Source organism: Podarcis pityusensis, assembly GCF_964106645.2.
Source record: "Podarcis pityusensis genome assembly, chromosome: Z".
Classification (NCBI taxonomy): Eukaryota; Metazoa; Chordata; class Lepidosauria; order Squamata; family Lacertidae; genus Podarcis; species Podarcis pityusensis.
In genome coordinates this window covers 11,528,660-11,545,493 of record NC_138044.1, presented here as the reverse complement: position 1 = coordinate 11,545,493, position 16,834 = coordinate 11,528,660, and the positions used below count along the sequence as shown (strand labels likewise).

At 45.5% G+C, this 16,834-nt stretch overlaps 1 long non-coding RNA gene across 1 annotated transcript in view; it reads right to left on the bottom strand.

Moving 5' to 3' along the window:
* The window catches only part of LOC308467929, a 34,842-nt gene extending 18,359 nt beyond the window's left edge, over positions 1–16,483 (bottom strand). Inside the window, exon 1 of the long non-coding RNA XR_013981371.1 lies at positions 16,092–16,483. This is a non-coding gene — a long non-coding RNA (uncharacterized lncRNA). The remainder of the gene's footprint in view (positions 1–16,091) is intronic.
* Positions 16,484–16,834: the final 351 nt, after the last annotated feature.

Here is a 16,834-nt window from a genome sequence, read left to right as displayed (position 1 = left end):
GGGAGAAAAAATAATGCAATACCATTTTGCCCCTGAACAGAAGAAAGGAGCTTGAGGAACTGTCACCGTTCAGCTTCTGTAGCAGCCTCTTCAACCCACCCCGCCCCCACCCCCGCAACACACACACACACACACACACACAACCACCACCACATCTGAAGGACCGTCTCCCCCATCCCCATGGGAATGGAGAAGAAGCAGGAACAACTTTTTCTTATCAAACAAGTGGTCTTATCCTTTCTACTGTAACTTCTTTTTTAAAAAGTGATGCTTATTGTTGTCATAGTCTTATTCAAACCACTTTGTGAGTTCCACCTGGTATATAAATGCCATAAGAATATAAATATATGCTGAAGTTGTTTTTTTAACAAGTAGCACCCAGCCCTTGATTTGGGTTCCAAAAGAGCCTATGTGGAACGACAGGCTAGGCTGAAATTTTGGGCATCTTTAGTTGGGGGGTAAAGCAGCATGCACACCATGCACTTAGAACATATTCTCCACACACCCTAGAATTCTGGGAATTGTAGTTTATCCTTCACAGAGCTATAATTCTCAGAACCCAAGGATTATTATTTTTTTTGAGGGGTTTTGCTTTAAATATATGGTATGTGCACAGTCTAGATGTTACGGAACTCTGCATCGAATCAAGGAGTGAATGACCTGTGGTGCATGAAAGGCTGAGGTTGCAATCCTATGCACACTTAGCTGGGGGCAAAACTCATTGAACTCTATGGGGCTTATTTCATGCACACATATAGGCTTGTACTGAAACACATTTTAACAGCGCAGTCTGAACCAGGTCTACTCAGAAGTAAGTCCTATTCAATTCAAAGGGCTTACTCCTGAGTGAGTGGAGTTAGGATTGCAGCACACAGGATTATGTATAGATAGGTAGCCGTGTTGGTCTGCCATAGTCAAAATAAAAAAATCCTTCCAGTAGCACCTTTAAGACCAACTAAGTTAGTTCTTGGTATGAGCTTTCGTGTGCAAGCACACTTCTTCAGATACACATCTTCAGATGTGTATCTTCAGATACACATGTGTATCTGAAGAAGTGTGCTTGCACACGAAAGCTCATACCAAGAACTAACTTAGTTGGTCTTAAAGGTGCTACTGGAAGGATTTTTTTATTAGGATTATGTATGTCAGCTTCATTTCCTACACCATTAAGGATGTGGGCTGAATGCACACCAGGCATTTAATGCACATTCTGCCCCGAAATAATCCTAGGAACCAAAGTTTACCTTTCGCCAAGCTTCAATTCCCAGCAGTCTTAACAAACTATGGTTTCCAGGAGACTGTGTGGGTGGGGGGAGGCATTCTTAAAATGTATGGTGTGTCCAAAGCAAAAATGTAACTAAATCCATACCTGTGTCACAATAACTTTGTTGGTCTTTATAGTGCCACAAAATCTGTTTTGGCTTTTGAGCAAAGCATTGTTTGGCTATGCCTCCAAGAGGCAGGGAATGAACACTCCAGACTTTCCAGGGATCAAAGCAATTCCTGTAGGAGGCCTTTAATTCACACAGAACCCTTCGTCTGGGTAGTGGATAATATCCCATTCCCTTGTGTAGGATTTGGTTGTAATAAGTAATAATAATAATAATAATAATAATAATAATAATAATAATATCCTCAGTACCATACGCTTTAGAATTCCATAAGAAAAAAAATACCAAGGCAAGACCTGCTAATAATATAAATAATATATAAACATACAACAACAACAACAACAACAACAACACAGTGGCATACATCTTATTGAGTTTCATAAGCTAAATAAATAAATGATTAAGACAAGTATCTGGGCTGGAAAAAGTTACATTTAGTTCTAGGAGGAATATGCAACTTTTTGAACGATTTTTAGGGCAGAAAGGCATTCTGGAGACAGAAGCTGAACCATGGAGGAAATGGAGGGGGGGTGGATCTTAGCTCAGTGGTGAGGCATCTGATTTTCATGCAGAAGGTCCCTGGTCCAATCCCTGGCACCCCCAGGTAAGCTTAGGCATGTCCCCTTCCTGAAACCCTGGAGAGCTGCTGCCAGCTAGTGTAGACAGTACTGTGCCGGATGGACCAATCTTCTACTCAGTAAAAGTCAGCTTCCTGTGTTCCTAAATTAGTAAATACGTGTATCTACACATAACCTCAGTTTTGTAGACTGAACATCTGGTCAGGGATTCGTTGTAGATGCATAGTAATCACACGCCATGTTCTATATAACGTTTAATTGGGGCGGCAGTCAAGCGTTAATGGGGTCTTGGGTACCTTCAGAGATAAATCCGCATAAGCAGTTTGTTTTCGAAAGCTGGAGACAGATCCACGTCCTAGAACTCCCCAGTGCCTTTTAAAACTACAATCAGAAGCCTCCACCATCATGCTTTGTGCGTTTCCGTTTCAGGCCTCTTTGAACAGCGAGTTTGGAGTAACGTCTGAGGCCAACAGCAGGAATGCAAAGCACGTGTTACTGCAGCACCATCGCCAGACACACTTACTCAGAAGTAAGTCCCACTGCGACCAATTTCATCTACGCTGGTGACCCTGTGCATGCCTGCACGGAAGCAAATCCCACTCAATTCAATGGGATTTACTCCTAGGTAAGTGTGTATACGATGGCAGCTTCAGTCCCACCCACCCACCAGAAATTTATTTTTCTTTTAGTTATATGGGGTTTCTCTCGTTTGGTTTTTAGGATCACTAATCTTACAAAGTTTGCGTTTCAAATGATTGTAAAAACAGGTCACGCCCGTTTACTCTGAATTAAAGCTGCCTTGAATATAATGGGACTTTCCCTTTAAAATTAGAGAGATTCGAGGTCGGAGTGTAACTATGTTTCAGATCAGATGTAGTAATAACGGTGGAGATGCTGGTGGTGCAATCTTTAACATACTTACAAGGAAGCAAATTCCATAGTGATTCAGTTGGAAGTCGCGTCAGAGTAAACAGGCTGCAAAATTAGGAAAGGGGCTTATAGATTACTGGGTGTATAGGGTTTTTCAAACTTGCTTCAAAAAATGGGGTTGATTTTTCATGCAAATTTACTGCGTTATTTCAGATGTCTTGGAAATATTTAGCTGCACTTATTCAAGCCTTAAATATAAGCCTCTTAAAATGTTTTTGAGAAATAATAAGGGATTCCACGCGTTCAAAGGAGAAACTCTCGTGTTTCCTTCCTGGTTCCTGTTGCTGCTTTTGCAGTTTTTAAAGTGAAAATTCAAAGTCGAGGAATGAGATCTGTTCAATTGATTTCGTAGTTTGGCTTTGTATTTTGAAGAAAATGTGTTGGGTTAGAGCGGGAACATTTTGGGTGATCATGTAAATTTTGTTTTAAGAAATCATTAGATTCATACCTCTTCTTCTTTTCGGACCGTTACCAGGTGTTAGAAATTTTATCGGGAAGGGGTGAAGGGCTATGTACCGTTCAAAATAAACTGTATGTATAACCTTTTCGAAACAAACTTGAAAACTATTGTACTCAATCCAACCCAATAAATGTGTTTTATAGAGCGCAATCTTATGCCTAGTTACTCAGGAGTAACTTTCACTATCTCCAGTAAACCTTCCTCTCTAGGTTTCAGATCGCACCCGAAAAGTCCTGTTGATTAATCACCCCTTGAAATTAACGGGGACATCAAATATTTTGCTTGATCACTAACCTCCATCATTCCCATTCTGTGTCTGTAAATATACATATTCTCTGAAGGTTATGTTAGGATATGGGTGATTGAGCTTTAAATCTCTGACATTTTATATAATATTATTCGTCTCCCAAGGGCCTGATCGAACCAATTAAGAGCGCTCTACCTCCAGCCTATTTCAATGGGGAAGAAAACTTACGCGCCAAACTTTTTAAGAAAGACACATACATTTAACAGTGTCCTCTATTCATGTTAACAGCCCATATTCTGTAATCCACTTTTAGCAATATCTGGAGTACAAATGGTTAAAAAATATATTCAGGGGGCACGCACGATCAGGCACTTTTGAAGCACAGCCCATTTCAGCGGGGATATTTAGATATCATTCTTGCTTCAATTCATTTTAAATGATTGTTTTGGAGCTTTGCAAGGCGGATGGATGGAGCCCAGAAGGTTACAGGCTTATCTGACCGCGATCCCCGCAAACATCCGGGCTTTCTAACAGCCCCCCACTCCCCGCTTGATTTCAAGAACTAGATAAGCAGGTGCTGAAATTTTCCCCATTAGGAAACGGGATTTTAAAATGTCTTTATATCCTGCCTAAATTAACCAACTGACCCAAAGCATTTTTCAACCTGCCATCCCCTCGAACGTCCCTCCTCCTCAAAGTTATGCCCCCCCGCCAATTTTTTTTTATTCTATTATATAAAAGTCCGTGCTTGCATCAAGGTGGCCTTGCTATGCGGGTGCCTCTCTTAATATACTAGGGAAGTATTCCCAGGAAGTGCACAGAACCGTAGCTCAGCGGCAGAACATTTTCCCTGCACGCAGAAAGTCCCAGGTTCAGTCCCCAGGGACATCGCCAGGTTGGGCTGAGAATATTCCCTAGCCGCTGCCAGTCAGTGTTGACAGCACCGAGCTAGGTGGAAACTTCTTCCTAATTGATGGCTACGTGGTCTTCGGACATTACAGCTTTCCGAGAAGTCTTTGCCAGTATTGTGAGGAATCGGATGAAAACGTTCAGCACATCCTTGGGGAGCCTTTCTCCTTTCCTGATTGGAGGGCAAATACACGCTCCCCTTTGATACGAGTTTGCAGGGGTGCTAACTGGAATACTGTAAAATATTGGTGGGGGGAGGTAAGCCCCGCCCCGCATAATCGATCACATGACACAGTGCACACACACCATGGGAATGCCCATCCACTTTGTGGGGGCCCGGACCCCTCAAATATTTTATTGTGGGGACCGAAGCCCCCGCGGCCCCTAGGAGTTGACTCCTATTATGCGTGTTTGGCAAAGCCATGTGGAATTTCAAACCCGTGTCCGCGCGCCTTCGCGGAAACAAAAACCGTTTGTCTGAATGCCTCTCCTTCTGATTTCTAAACAGACAAAAAGTCGTTTCTCGTTGGACTATATGATCCTGTGTACATTTATTTGGGAGGACTGTATTTTCCTTTGAAATTTACTTATGCGTATAATGGCTGGGATGATAGTAACACGCTAGACTTGCAATATTTGATTGGAATTTGTTGCAATATCGTTTCTAACTTGTTTACTTTATTTGTTTCCGCTGTCACAAGCTGAACTGGGCTGGGAATTAAGCATTTGATCTGATTTACTGTCGTGTTGTTTTACGAACACAGCAACATTTTTAACCGATTGAGCGTTTCAAATGGATGAACCGAATAGGTTTAATCAGTTTACCGTGGCCATCCGATCAGAGTGCCTCTGAGTAAGCTTGGTGAGGACTGCGTTGTTAGATATAACAACCTGCCACTGGAAGTTATGTACTTTTACATGGCTGCTGGTGGTGTTGATTTTTTTTTTGTTTTTATAAGGGCAGATCTCTGCCGCTAGGAGGTTACAGTCCAAATCCGACCAGGGTGGCATCGCTCCTTTAACACGGAGTGGAAAAGGGGGCTGTGTGTCATGTCATCTTTGTTTAAAGGTGCCCTTCACACTTTAAATATTTCAGTCGCATTGCACGCCCCTTTAAAAGACCAATAACCCACTCATCCACCCACACCTTAAAGGATAAACAATAACACCCACTCACTGTGGGGTATAACAGCACAAGGGAAAATGATCACACACTTCTCTAAATCTTCCAGATATGATACACACAGAGGAAATACAGAAGTCAGAGTTATAACACTTTTAGCTGCCATGGATCTCGAAAAATGTTTGGTTCTTGTGTTTTGCTCGTCCTTGAAAATAATGGGAGATAAAGGCCTGTTAGATCTGCATCATATCATATCATATCATGTCATATCATCATCAGATTGTTCCCAGTGCTAGCCCTACTCAGAGCGAACCCACTGGAAATAATAGGCATGACTAACTTAAGGCCATTATTTTAAATGGGTCTACTCTAAGTAGAATTTTAAAAGTTATTCTTTTATTAATTTTTATGGATACAATCCCATTATTTTTAGTAGTAGTAAGCAATAGCGTCACTTCATTTCTGCACCGCCTTTCCTCCCGAAGGAGCCCAGGGCGGTTAACAAAACTGAGAGAGATAAAATGCAACCCACTTAAAGCATTGGTAGAAACATTTAAAACGACATTATCTAAAGAAAGAATTGTTAAGCGGCACCAATTTACATCCAATAGCAGACCAAAAAGGGCTAAATATTGAGTTCCACAACAGTTAACTCCCCAAAGCCTTGAGGAACAAACGAGTCTCCAAATGATTCCGAAAAGATGTCAGCGATGCACATAAATGCAATTCCACAGGGATATGTTATATTATATACGCCCCGCCAGAGCTGATATAAGAGATGTTGGGGCTGTATAACACAATGCATATTATCCTGTTTTAGACAAGCGATTGTGGGGAAAACAAAGAACCTGGAAGAAGGAATGCGGTCTCCAGCCAAGAGCCCTGCTGGATCCTAAAGACCAGGGGTCAGCAACCTTTTTCAGCCGTGGGGTCCACCATCCCTCAGACCATGTGGTGGGCCGGACTATATTTTTTTGGGGGGGGGGGAATGAACGGATTCCTATGCCCACAAATAACCCAGAGATGCATTTTAAATAAAAGCACACATTCTACTCATGTAAAAACATGCTGATTCCCAGACCGTCTGTGGGCCGGGTTGAGAGGGCGATTGGGCCGCATCCGGCCCACGGGCCTTAGGCTGCCTACTGCTGCTAAAGACGAATGCATTTCTTGATTATCTCAGTCTGCCGCCGACTAAGCAGCGTGCTGGATCCCCACTCCAGAAAAGCTCCAGGAAGATTTAAAAGGTAAAAACGAAGGGCGAGTTGAAGTCAGATGGGGACCCGATCCTAGCCGAAGGGAGGGAAACTCATTTCAGGGGGGAAGATAGCGGTACAAACCCAGACAAGTCTACCCAGAACTTAACCCCCTACTGCGTTCAAGGGGACTTGCTCACAGGTAAACGCGCACAGCGGTAAAGCTTTGAACACCCGCCTAGACTGCTTCATTTTGGCTGGGATACTGTCTTAAGTAGTTTACCACCATCATTTTTCATTGCTATGTATTTATCAGAGTAGTTGTAATGATTACAGCACATTGTGAGTAGCACAGTGGTTTCAAGTTTTCACATAACGTAGTCTAATCAACGTTACTTTTATACCAAAGTGTGCAAGATTAACAGTTCCAGTCCGGCCAATAGCACAGTGGAAGAGCATCCGCCTTGCGTGCTGAAGGTCACAGGCTGGAGCCAGTCATCTTTTGGAATGGTTGGGGGACACCTGGTCAGAAACCATGGGCGTAGCCAATATTTTTGTTTTTTGGGGGGAGGGATAGGACTTTGTTAGGGGGTGCAGAACCGACGTGATTGGTCAGTTAGTTAAGCATTTTCTATTCTTCTATTTCCGCCCCCCTTGGCTTTACCCATGTCAGAAACCCTGGAGAGCTTCTGCCAGTCAGTGTAGACAAACACTGAGCTAGTTGGACCAAGGCTTTGACTAGGTGTAAGGCGGCTTCCTCTGTGCCCGAAGTAAGGCAGCTTTTGAAGTCCCCAGAGATATTTGAACGTGCGTCTGCTCAGGGCCGGATCTAATATGAAACTAATGAAGCTTAAAGCTTCAGGGCTCCTAATCCTGGAGAAGCCGCATAAGTGAGTTTAGTCCACATTGCACGGCCCAAATTGATTAATTTGTTGTTGCATATCCTTCAACAATCCCAATTGTTGAACGCATCGGGATATGCGTTCGAGGGAAGGACACGAACTTAGCGGCGGCAGAGCACGTGCTTTGCACGTAGGTCTCAGGTTCAGTGGAATCTCCTGATGGGACTGGGAAAGACTGAAACCCTGGAGAGCTAGATGGACCAAGGGTCAGCTTCCAGCTTCCTGTGCCCCTCTAGGTGGCAAGAGGGTCCAGGGACTTAGAGAGCGGCGGGGCTGGGGTGCTGTACTCCTTTGAAAAGGGATCTGGCAAGGTGAGGAATGGGAGGTGGAAGCGGCCCTACTTTTGCTTGCAAGACTTGGGTGTTGGGGGGGGGGAGTCCAGCGGTTAAGAGGCTGAGCTGTTAAAAGTGGGTGATCATGCGATTAAAACTCTGGCTCAGGACTTGGTGACCCTTATGCAAGCCGCTAGTCCTCAAACTCCCATCTTCACTATTAATAATACTGTGCTGCTGCAAGGATTACTGAGATGATTTTTTAAAAATATATCTGCAGTGTTTGTTGTTGTTGTTGTTGTTGCTAATCTGCCTATCTCCTACACACACACTCCGTTCCTATCTACTAAGAACTCCAGTTGCAGCATCTGAATTTGAGATATTGGGTTATTTTATTTATTACATTTTTAAACAAAACCCTGCCTTTCTTCCAAGGAGCTCAGGCTGAAGTCCACATTCTCTCCTACCCATTTTGTCCTCCTTAGAGCCCTGTGAGGTAGGTTATGTTGAGAGTGACTGACAAAAGCTCATCATGAGAGAGATTCCAACCTTGCTGGTTCCGCGCTCTAGCCACTAGGTACAGGCAGAGAACGATCCCCCCGCTCAGCCAGATATCCTCCTCTCTTTAGCTTGAACCGAGCTTCAAGAGTCTGGCAGCGACGAGCTTGCTTTGGGGGAAGAAATTGGAGCTCAGAAAGGCTGCATTGAGGCGCATTGACCAGAAGAGGGCAGAGTGCACACAAGGCTTAGTAACGCGAATGCTGTCGATAGTTGGAGAAGGCACAGAAGCTCGAGCCTTTTGTCAACCACTGTTAGGACGCAGGCCAGCTTTAGGCTGCGGGGTCGTTAAGTAAGGAAAGCTGCATAGCCAGACCCTGGGAGGCTCCGTTATCTATTCGGGCGTGAGGGAAGATTCTGAAGCAGTCTTCACCGGCTGAGGTTGGCCTACAGTCACTGTTTATCTCCACAGACAGCCTAGGCTAGCAACTACAAAGAGTAGGGCAGGGAATCTATGGCCCTGCTGGACTACAAATCTCATCATCCCTGGTCATTGGCCGTGCTAGCTGGGGCTGATAAGAGTCCAACACCATCTAGGGGGCTGCAAGTTCCCCCCGGGCTAAAGCACGGGGGGACTGTTGCCAAATACTATGGCAAATCTTCCTCTCACCACCACCCCACCTTTCCACAGTGGAACACAGAAAGCTGCCTTATAGTGAGTCGGGTCCACTTAGTATTGTCTACACTGACTGCCGCTGGTTCTATGGGGTTTCAGACTCAGAGGTCTCTCCCATACCTACCTAGAGGCACTAGGAACTGAACCAGGGGTCTTCTGCATGCAAGGCAGCAAACTGTCTCACTGAGCTGCAGCCCTTTCAACCTTGAAAGGCTGCAAAGTACGACCCAGTTAGTGAAAACTGCGTTTGAATAGGTACACAGGAATGAGCTGGCTGCGGATTAAAGGAGATAGTGACAAATGGGAGATTTTTATATTTAGAAAAAGGTACACGCCTCTCCCCAAATCAAGCAACTGATAAAGACAGCTCCAGACTGTAACAGAAAGTAAAATTGTAATAAATTAGGGAATGGGGAAGGAGTAAACCAGATTCTCTCCAGTTTTGAATGGAACCATCTTGTATGGAATTTAAAACTCCCATCCCCAAACAATAAAATATTAATTCAATTGGACTCTGAGAGTTAAAGTTCCAAGGGAAGGGGGTCCTTTCCTTTCTTTCCCTCTTCCTTTCCTTTCCTTTCCTTTCCTTTCCGGGCTACATGTTAGGGAGCCTGTTCACATTTGGGCATAATCCAAAGTGTGATTTTCAAATCCAGCCATGTTGCACAATCGGATTTCTCTGCCATCTTCCAGGCACAAAACCCATTTAGTTTAGAAAGTTGCTTTTGGAAAGGGTACTTAAAAGAAAGAAACAGATAAATAAAACACATAACTGTTCATTCTGTTGATGAATCAGAAGCCTTTGGTGTTAATCTTTTGCTAAATTCAGCATCTTTACATCTCTCTCCCTATAAAACTCTGAGCTCCATAACAGGCAATGTAGGTGAAGGGTTGTCAGATTTGGAAATTACTCTATTCATTTTCGGTTGTTGTTTTTTAATCCCTTGGCAATTTTTGGTTGGAAGAGATGGGGTAGATAAATAAAATTAAACGTCTTCTTGTCCACCTCTGACACCAGAGATCCCCCTCCCCCCAAAAAAACTTTGGTGTGTGAAATATGTTAACAATAAGCCCTAATTAGAGAATCGCTCCTCTCCGTGGCCTGAATGAACCTCCTAAAATCTACTAGCTGCCTTGCTGTGATCATTTAGCCACGGCAAAAGAAAAAGAAAAAAGGAGAGGTGCAAAATGGCATTTTAGGCTACATTTAAAGCACTGCATCAAATAATCGTGGGAACTGTAGTTTGCCCCCTCATAGAGTTACAGTTCCCCGTACCCTTAAAAAACTACCCCCCCCCCAGATTCTTTGGGGGGATGCTTTAAATGTACTGAATCTACAAAAATGTGTATGAATACTGAACATCTGTGATAGTACAGGGTGATGTACTGCATGGAGAAATGAATCGCCTGCCTTCCCGCACAAGGTCATGGTGGTAGTTGCAATGCACATTAAGGCTGTGAACCTATGCACGTCTGTCTACTCAGAAGTAAGTCCCACTGAGTTTCATGGCACATAGTCCAGGGAAATAGGTTGCAGTCTAAGGAATTCCAATGAACTCAGGAGAGATTTACTTTTGGGTGAGCTCACTGAGGCTGCAATTCCATGCTCTCTTTCACAGAAGTCTTATGAACATGGGATAACTTTATTCCCAGGGGTCAAAGTATTGGATCCAGGTATCGGGCAGAGAGAAAAGCTGAGGTGTGTGAATGAGTGGGAAGGAGAAACGAGTGGAATTGTTAAAGGTTTTGAAAGTTTCCTTCGGAACATTCTCTCTTTCCTTTGGGGAAAGTGGAAATCAGGGATTGGGAACCTGTGGCCCTCCAGACCTTGATGGAGCACATTTCCAGTTATCCATGACCATAGGGCAGTGGTGTCCAAACTTTTTTCAAAGAGGGCCAGATATGATGAAGTGAAGGGCCGTGAGGGCAGACCAAAGGACCGACCAAAGTTGTTGACCTTTTCTAGGACTGAACTTGATGAGCTTTTTAATGATTTTACCCCAGAGTTGTTGAGTTTTTTTAGGATTGAAGCTGTTGACCTTTTTTTAGGGTTGAAGTTGTTGAGGAATGGGGATCCTAAACCCCAGACCATGAATTGGTAGACTGCAAAGTGGAGGGAGGAGGCTCCAGCCAGGCAATATGGCAGCACTTCCTGCAAAACTGGATGGTTTTTTGGGGGGTAGACTGCAATTGGCTTCTATCGTTGGTGTTGAGATCGGTGGTTACATTGTAATGAGGTTTTCATGAGTCTAGGCCTGGCCTTGAGGAATGTTCACTGGGAAGTAAATCTCTGGGTCCTGGTTCATAAGTGCTTTGATCTAAACGCGGCGTGTAGGCATGGGCTGCAGCAAGGAATTGAAAACGATTTCAGATCTAAAGTTGTGTGTTACACAAGGGATCAGATATACAGTAAGCCATTCACCTCCCCAGGCCTAAGACGTTTTGGCACCTGAGGCGAACTACAAAATGGTGCCACTCCTCTCAGGGGCAAATAAAGATCTGCAGCAGGAACAAGGGGTATGAAAATTTAAACTGGGAACAAGGGGTGAGTGCAGATCAAATAAACCTTATCCACAGAGATCGTTGCGAGGGAAAAGGGGCTCGCTTTGAATCACATCAGATGGGTGCAGATAGCGTAGGAGACTCCAGAGGGTAGCCCCCGCCATTTCCTCACTAGGGGTGGGAGGTGAACAGCGGCACCTCCTATTCTCCGAGAGGCTGCGTGGAGGGAGCCGTGCAGCCGTCGCTGCCCCTGCGAACCGTGTTTATGGAAGACAATCTTACTCAGCTACGAGTGATCGCCAAAGAAGAAGGTGGTATTCCTTGGGTGTCGGATCCGCTTGCCTCTGTGGATCCTGCCACCTGAGGCGGTCACCTCTCCTTGCCTCATGGATGGACCGGGCAGGCCCTGTACCTCCCCCCCCCCTCCTGCGCGCCGTCTTTTCCTTTAGCCTCTTACCTCTAAATCTATGACGACTTTTACAGAGTTCCTGGTTTTATTTTATTTATTTTTAAGGATGTAGGGGAAACAGGAATAAGGGTTTCTAAACTACACGCCGGTAGAGAAAGCGAGGCAATTTATCCAGCATTCACATGCGGCAGTGAGGCGCGTCTTGGTTGTGAGCTAGGTGCTGCGCAGAAATACCCCACCACCACCACGCTCAGATGAGGCGCTTAAATTTCGAGGAAGAAATGAAATGGCTTCCATTAAGATTCGAGGACGTAGGAATTTCCCTTCTTCTCCTGCTCTTGCAGAATAAAACCAGAGAATAGGGGCAAGTCGAAAACCCCTCACCGCACTGACCTGTCTTCCATAGTTTTATTTCCTACAGGAGCCTTGACTTCAAACGTGCCCAGGATCGCATCGCAATTGTCTTTCTTTAAGTTCCGCTGTCTCTTTCTAGAAGGAAACCCCAGGGGATCTCAACCTCAGCAACCCAAGGGGCACCCCTAGCTGTTTATCTGGAAACAACCTCCTATTGATCTCAGAGAGTGGCTTCTCCGAGTAAACAGGAGCCGAAGCTCTGCTTGACCCTTTCCGCAACACACTGCCTCTAAGCCTAGGTGTCTCCGAATGAAACGGGGGCTTCCTTCCGAGTAACACCTCTGACATCTTCCTTGAACACGCGCGAGCGCGCGGTTTTCGATGGTGCTCTCTCCATTCCAAGGCAAGGTTGAAAAAGTGAGTGCTGGCACTAAATTCAATGAGGGCGATAATAAATAAGAATTATCATCGCCACCATCACACTAATTTTCAAGTAAAGGCTTGAGCATTGGGGCTTCTGTTTTCCGACAGTCCTTTAACCCTAATAATAGTAGTAGTAACAGTAGTAGCAGCAGCAGCAGCTTGGGATCCTAATATAGCTTTGCACTTAAATTTCGCATCAACTCTTAAGGGTTCTGCACCGTCTTCTTTCCCCGTCTGCGCATCCTCTCCTTTGAAGCCCAAGTCCGGATAAAGATGATGAATTTTACAGCTTTTTGAGTGCCCGTTTCTAGGTGCGGCGGGTGTCCCCCTCCCCTCACTGCCATCCCACGCTCAATACACACCTCCTCCCTGCACCTCTGATCTTTTGGTAGTCACTGGAAGACTTTAAAAAAAAAAAAGGGAGAAAATTGCTACGGTGACTAATAGGTATTTCTAAGAGCAAAGGTTTCTCCGGAGAGTGGGTTAGGACTCCCCACAGTCTGTGGAATTGGGCTGCGAGGAAGAAGGTGGCATATTCCTCCTCATAGCCGTTCCAGCGGTTTCTCCAGCCGCTGTTCGTTCTCTGCACAATCTCCTCCGTGTCTGGCAAACTCACCATCACGGATCTTCTAATTCTGGACTTTTTCTTCGTAATTTCACGAGATAATTGGGTCTAAATCCGGAATTGTTTGCATTGGGAGGAGCGGCGGGAGGCGGGGAGAGAGGTTTTATTCCAGGGAAAACATCAGTTTTAATTAAAGCGAGCCGGGTTTGCTGTCGGATTTCGAGCGGAATCGCCTCCTGAAATCTAAAGAGCACTTGATTCCTATTATTATTTTAGCTTGATCTCAAAATTAAATAATCACAGCATTCCGCACATACGTACACACTGACTACAAAGAAACAGGCCTGTGGAAGAAGATAGGACGAATATATATATATATATATATTCAATCAAATAAACTTTTTAAAAAATAAGGAAGAAAATGACCTAAAAAGAAAACTTTCCAAAATGAGATTAACATCCATGGACAGTTTCCTTCAGTGATACAATTTAGGCAAAACCGGAAGGGAAAAAATATATACTCAAAGGAAGGCGCAGAAAGCCCTTTAATTTAAATAACTATCAAATAACTTTCAATGCATTTTCATTCCTCTTTTTTATTCCATCATTTTTTTTCCTGATAAGTTTGCCCCCTGATCCTAATCCAAGAAATATTGTGCATTTTAAGAAACCTCAGTGGGAAAATAATTTCCCATATCTTCAGAGAGTTAATTGAAACAATCATTATTTTTTTAAAAAAGTTCACCAGAAGTGGAGTGTGCTTGTGTGTATTTAAACCAACCAACTGGCTGCATCTCATGGTAGCCTGATTTGTGAGAAAATATTTCAGAATAGGGTAAGGAGAAAATAATGCTCTCACAGACACCAGAAAGTGGCAAATGATACTGGATTAATATTTACAACTATTCTCGTCCTTTTGCTGAGGTGCAAGTTATTGTTGCTGAGGCCAGTACATGAAACGGTTACCCCTACGTTGTCGGGATTGATGCAACACCACACGTACAAACACACACACACACTTTAACGTGCGGGTCAATACAAGGCGGAGGAATTAAAGACATTTGTAATTTCTGTATCCCGCCTCACACCCACAATCCATTCATTAATCTCAATTTCTCCTTTTCTTTCCCTTATTGGAATGGAAACCGCCAGGACCGCGGAAATGTTAAGAACGGAAGGTTTCTCTCAAATATTCCTGGCTGGGGTCTACCCTTGATTACTGGCAGTGCGTAATTGTCCGCCCGGGTCCCCAATACAATGGAACCATCATCTGTTTCCGCTCTCGTGCGCCAGGGCGCAAAAGTAGACACAAAGGAAAGGCCCAACTGGGGGCGCCCCAAAGCGGGTTTCAGAGCGTGCTTATCCCCTAAAAGAAATCCCACCAGTTCGACCCTCTCCATAAAATCACACTTGCCTGTATCCCCTATCCCCACTATACGCGGCAGAGCAGAACCCGCCTTTTCCATCAGAGCGCTGCTGTGCGCCTAGGTTTGACAACCACTTGGAAACAGGCCAGCAAGCGGTCCCAAAATTGAGGGGGAGATGAGGGGCATTTCTAGATATGACTCCCTGGCAGCAGCTGAAGCCCCCCTCCACGCCCATCTCTTCTTCATCAGCATTCAAGTTCATAGAGGGGGTGCGTAAAGGCGCTTAATTTTCTGGGCGCGCTGGACAGAGGCTCGCCGGACACTCTCTCCTGTGTGTGTTTGTTTTGAGAGAGAGATCATGGAAGAAAACCGAACTGTGCGTGAGATTCTAAAGGGTTATCTCCCCTCCCTCTCCAAACACAACCGGGTGAATCATATCTGCGTCCACATCATACATTTAAAGCGCGTTTAAATTCATCCCCCCACGCTGAATGCTGGTACTGTACCTTTTACAGACCAACACTTCCCAGAACCCTTAAATAACTCAGTTCTCAGGGTTCTTTGGGCCAAGGGTGAAAATGTGCTTCAAATGTACTTTAAATATATGGCGCTGTACAGGACGCAAGCTTCCTTTTGGGATACCGGGAACGATCAGACTCCGCTATTTGGGATCTGAGAAATAGAAGCATGTATTACTTCATCTGTCTGTCTGTCTGTCTGTCTCTCTCTCTCTCTCTGTCTCTCTCTCTCTCTCTGTCTCTCTCTCTCTCTCTCTCTCTCTCTGTGTGTGTGTGTATTGTCCACCAGCTCCTTATCTTTCTCCCGGGGCCTCTCGCCAGGTGCAAACGCGGCCGTCCCTTTCTTTTATGCCCCAGACAACAAAACAGAAAAGCCTGGTGGGTGTCAGGAACACGGGCTTCTATGGGAGGGAGGAGGAGAGTGGGGGGGGGGGGGAGAGAGATAGGAGACGGGGCGGATGTAACCGCATCCAGCCCCCTGCGCCCGCTTGCCAACGCCGGTGCCATGCCATAGTAAGATCAGCCCTGGTGGCACAGGCGGCGGCCAGCTTGCACGCTTGACACCTCTCCCTGTGATCTGCCTCTCCAGCTACTACCCCTACCCTTCCCACACTCCCGGACCCAATCCAGCCACAGCATTCCTCCCCCACCCTCCCCACCTCGTAGCCTCGGATAGCACGCAGGTGGCAGCGTCCCGGAAGAAGGGGACCCTGGAACTTAAAAACCTCAAACGAGCCCCGGAAGGTCCCAAGAAGACGCCGAGGTACCTACCTCCCAGCCGGGCGTGAAGGGGACCCGCCGGCTTCTGCAGGCTTCCACCGTTGGGGCTGGGTGGGAGGCATTTGGGGCGCAGGGTCATTCTGCCTAAGATGGGTGGCATGCCAGCAACTTTGCTTTCCTCCCCATTCAATCAGCCCCGTTCAGCAAGTTCCTAGATCTCATGAATTCCTTCCACCGGCCGATTGGCAAATCCGCCCCCCAATGTCCAGCCCTTCCTCAGTTTCTTTTTTCAACTTTTCTGTAAATAGGTCCCCTCACCTGATTTTCTTTATTTCCTTTCCTTTATTTCATCATCCCGTCCACTCACTGACACTAAGTGTTCCAGGATGCCAGCAGCCCCCTCCCTTCCCTACCGACCCCTCCATCCTCTCTATCCTCTCACTACAAACTGGTTACCTGGGCAAACTCCGCTTCTAATCTACACCTGGCTGGAATCCTTTCCCATCATGATCCGGGGTGGAATGGGAGCGGAAAAAAAGAAAGAGGGGGGCTTGCTTTTCTTTCCCTCCCATCTAACTTTCTTCTCTCTCCCCCCTTTATTTATTTTAATCGTCTCTTTCCCCCCCGCGAGTAAGCGACGGCACTATTTGACGTCGAGGAAAACCGCCTCACCGCGGCGCAGGGATATTAGGAGCACCAATTGGGAGTTCAAATGTCAGCAAGTCCCCCCCCCCGCTTTTTGGAAAAGGGAGGGGGAGGAGGAGGTGGCGGTGGTGAGGCGGCTGGCGGGGTGG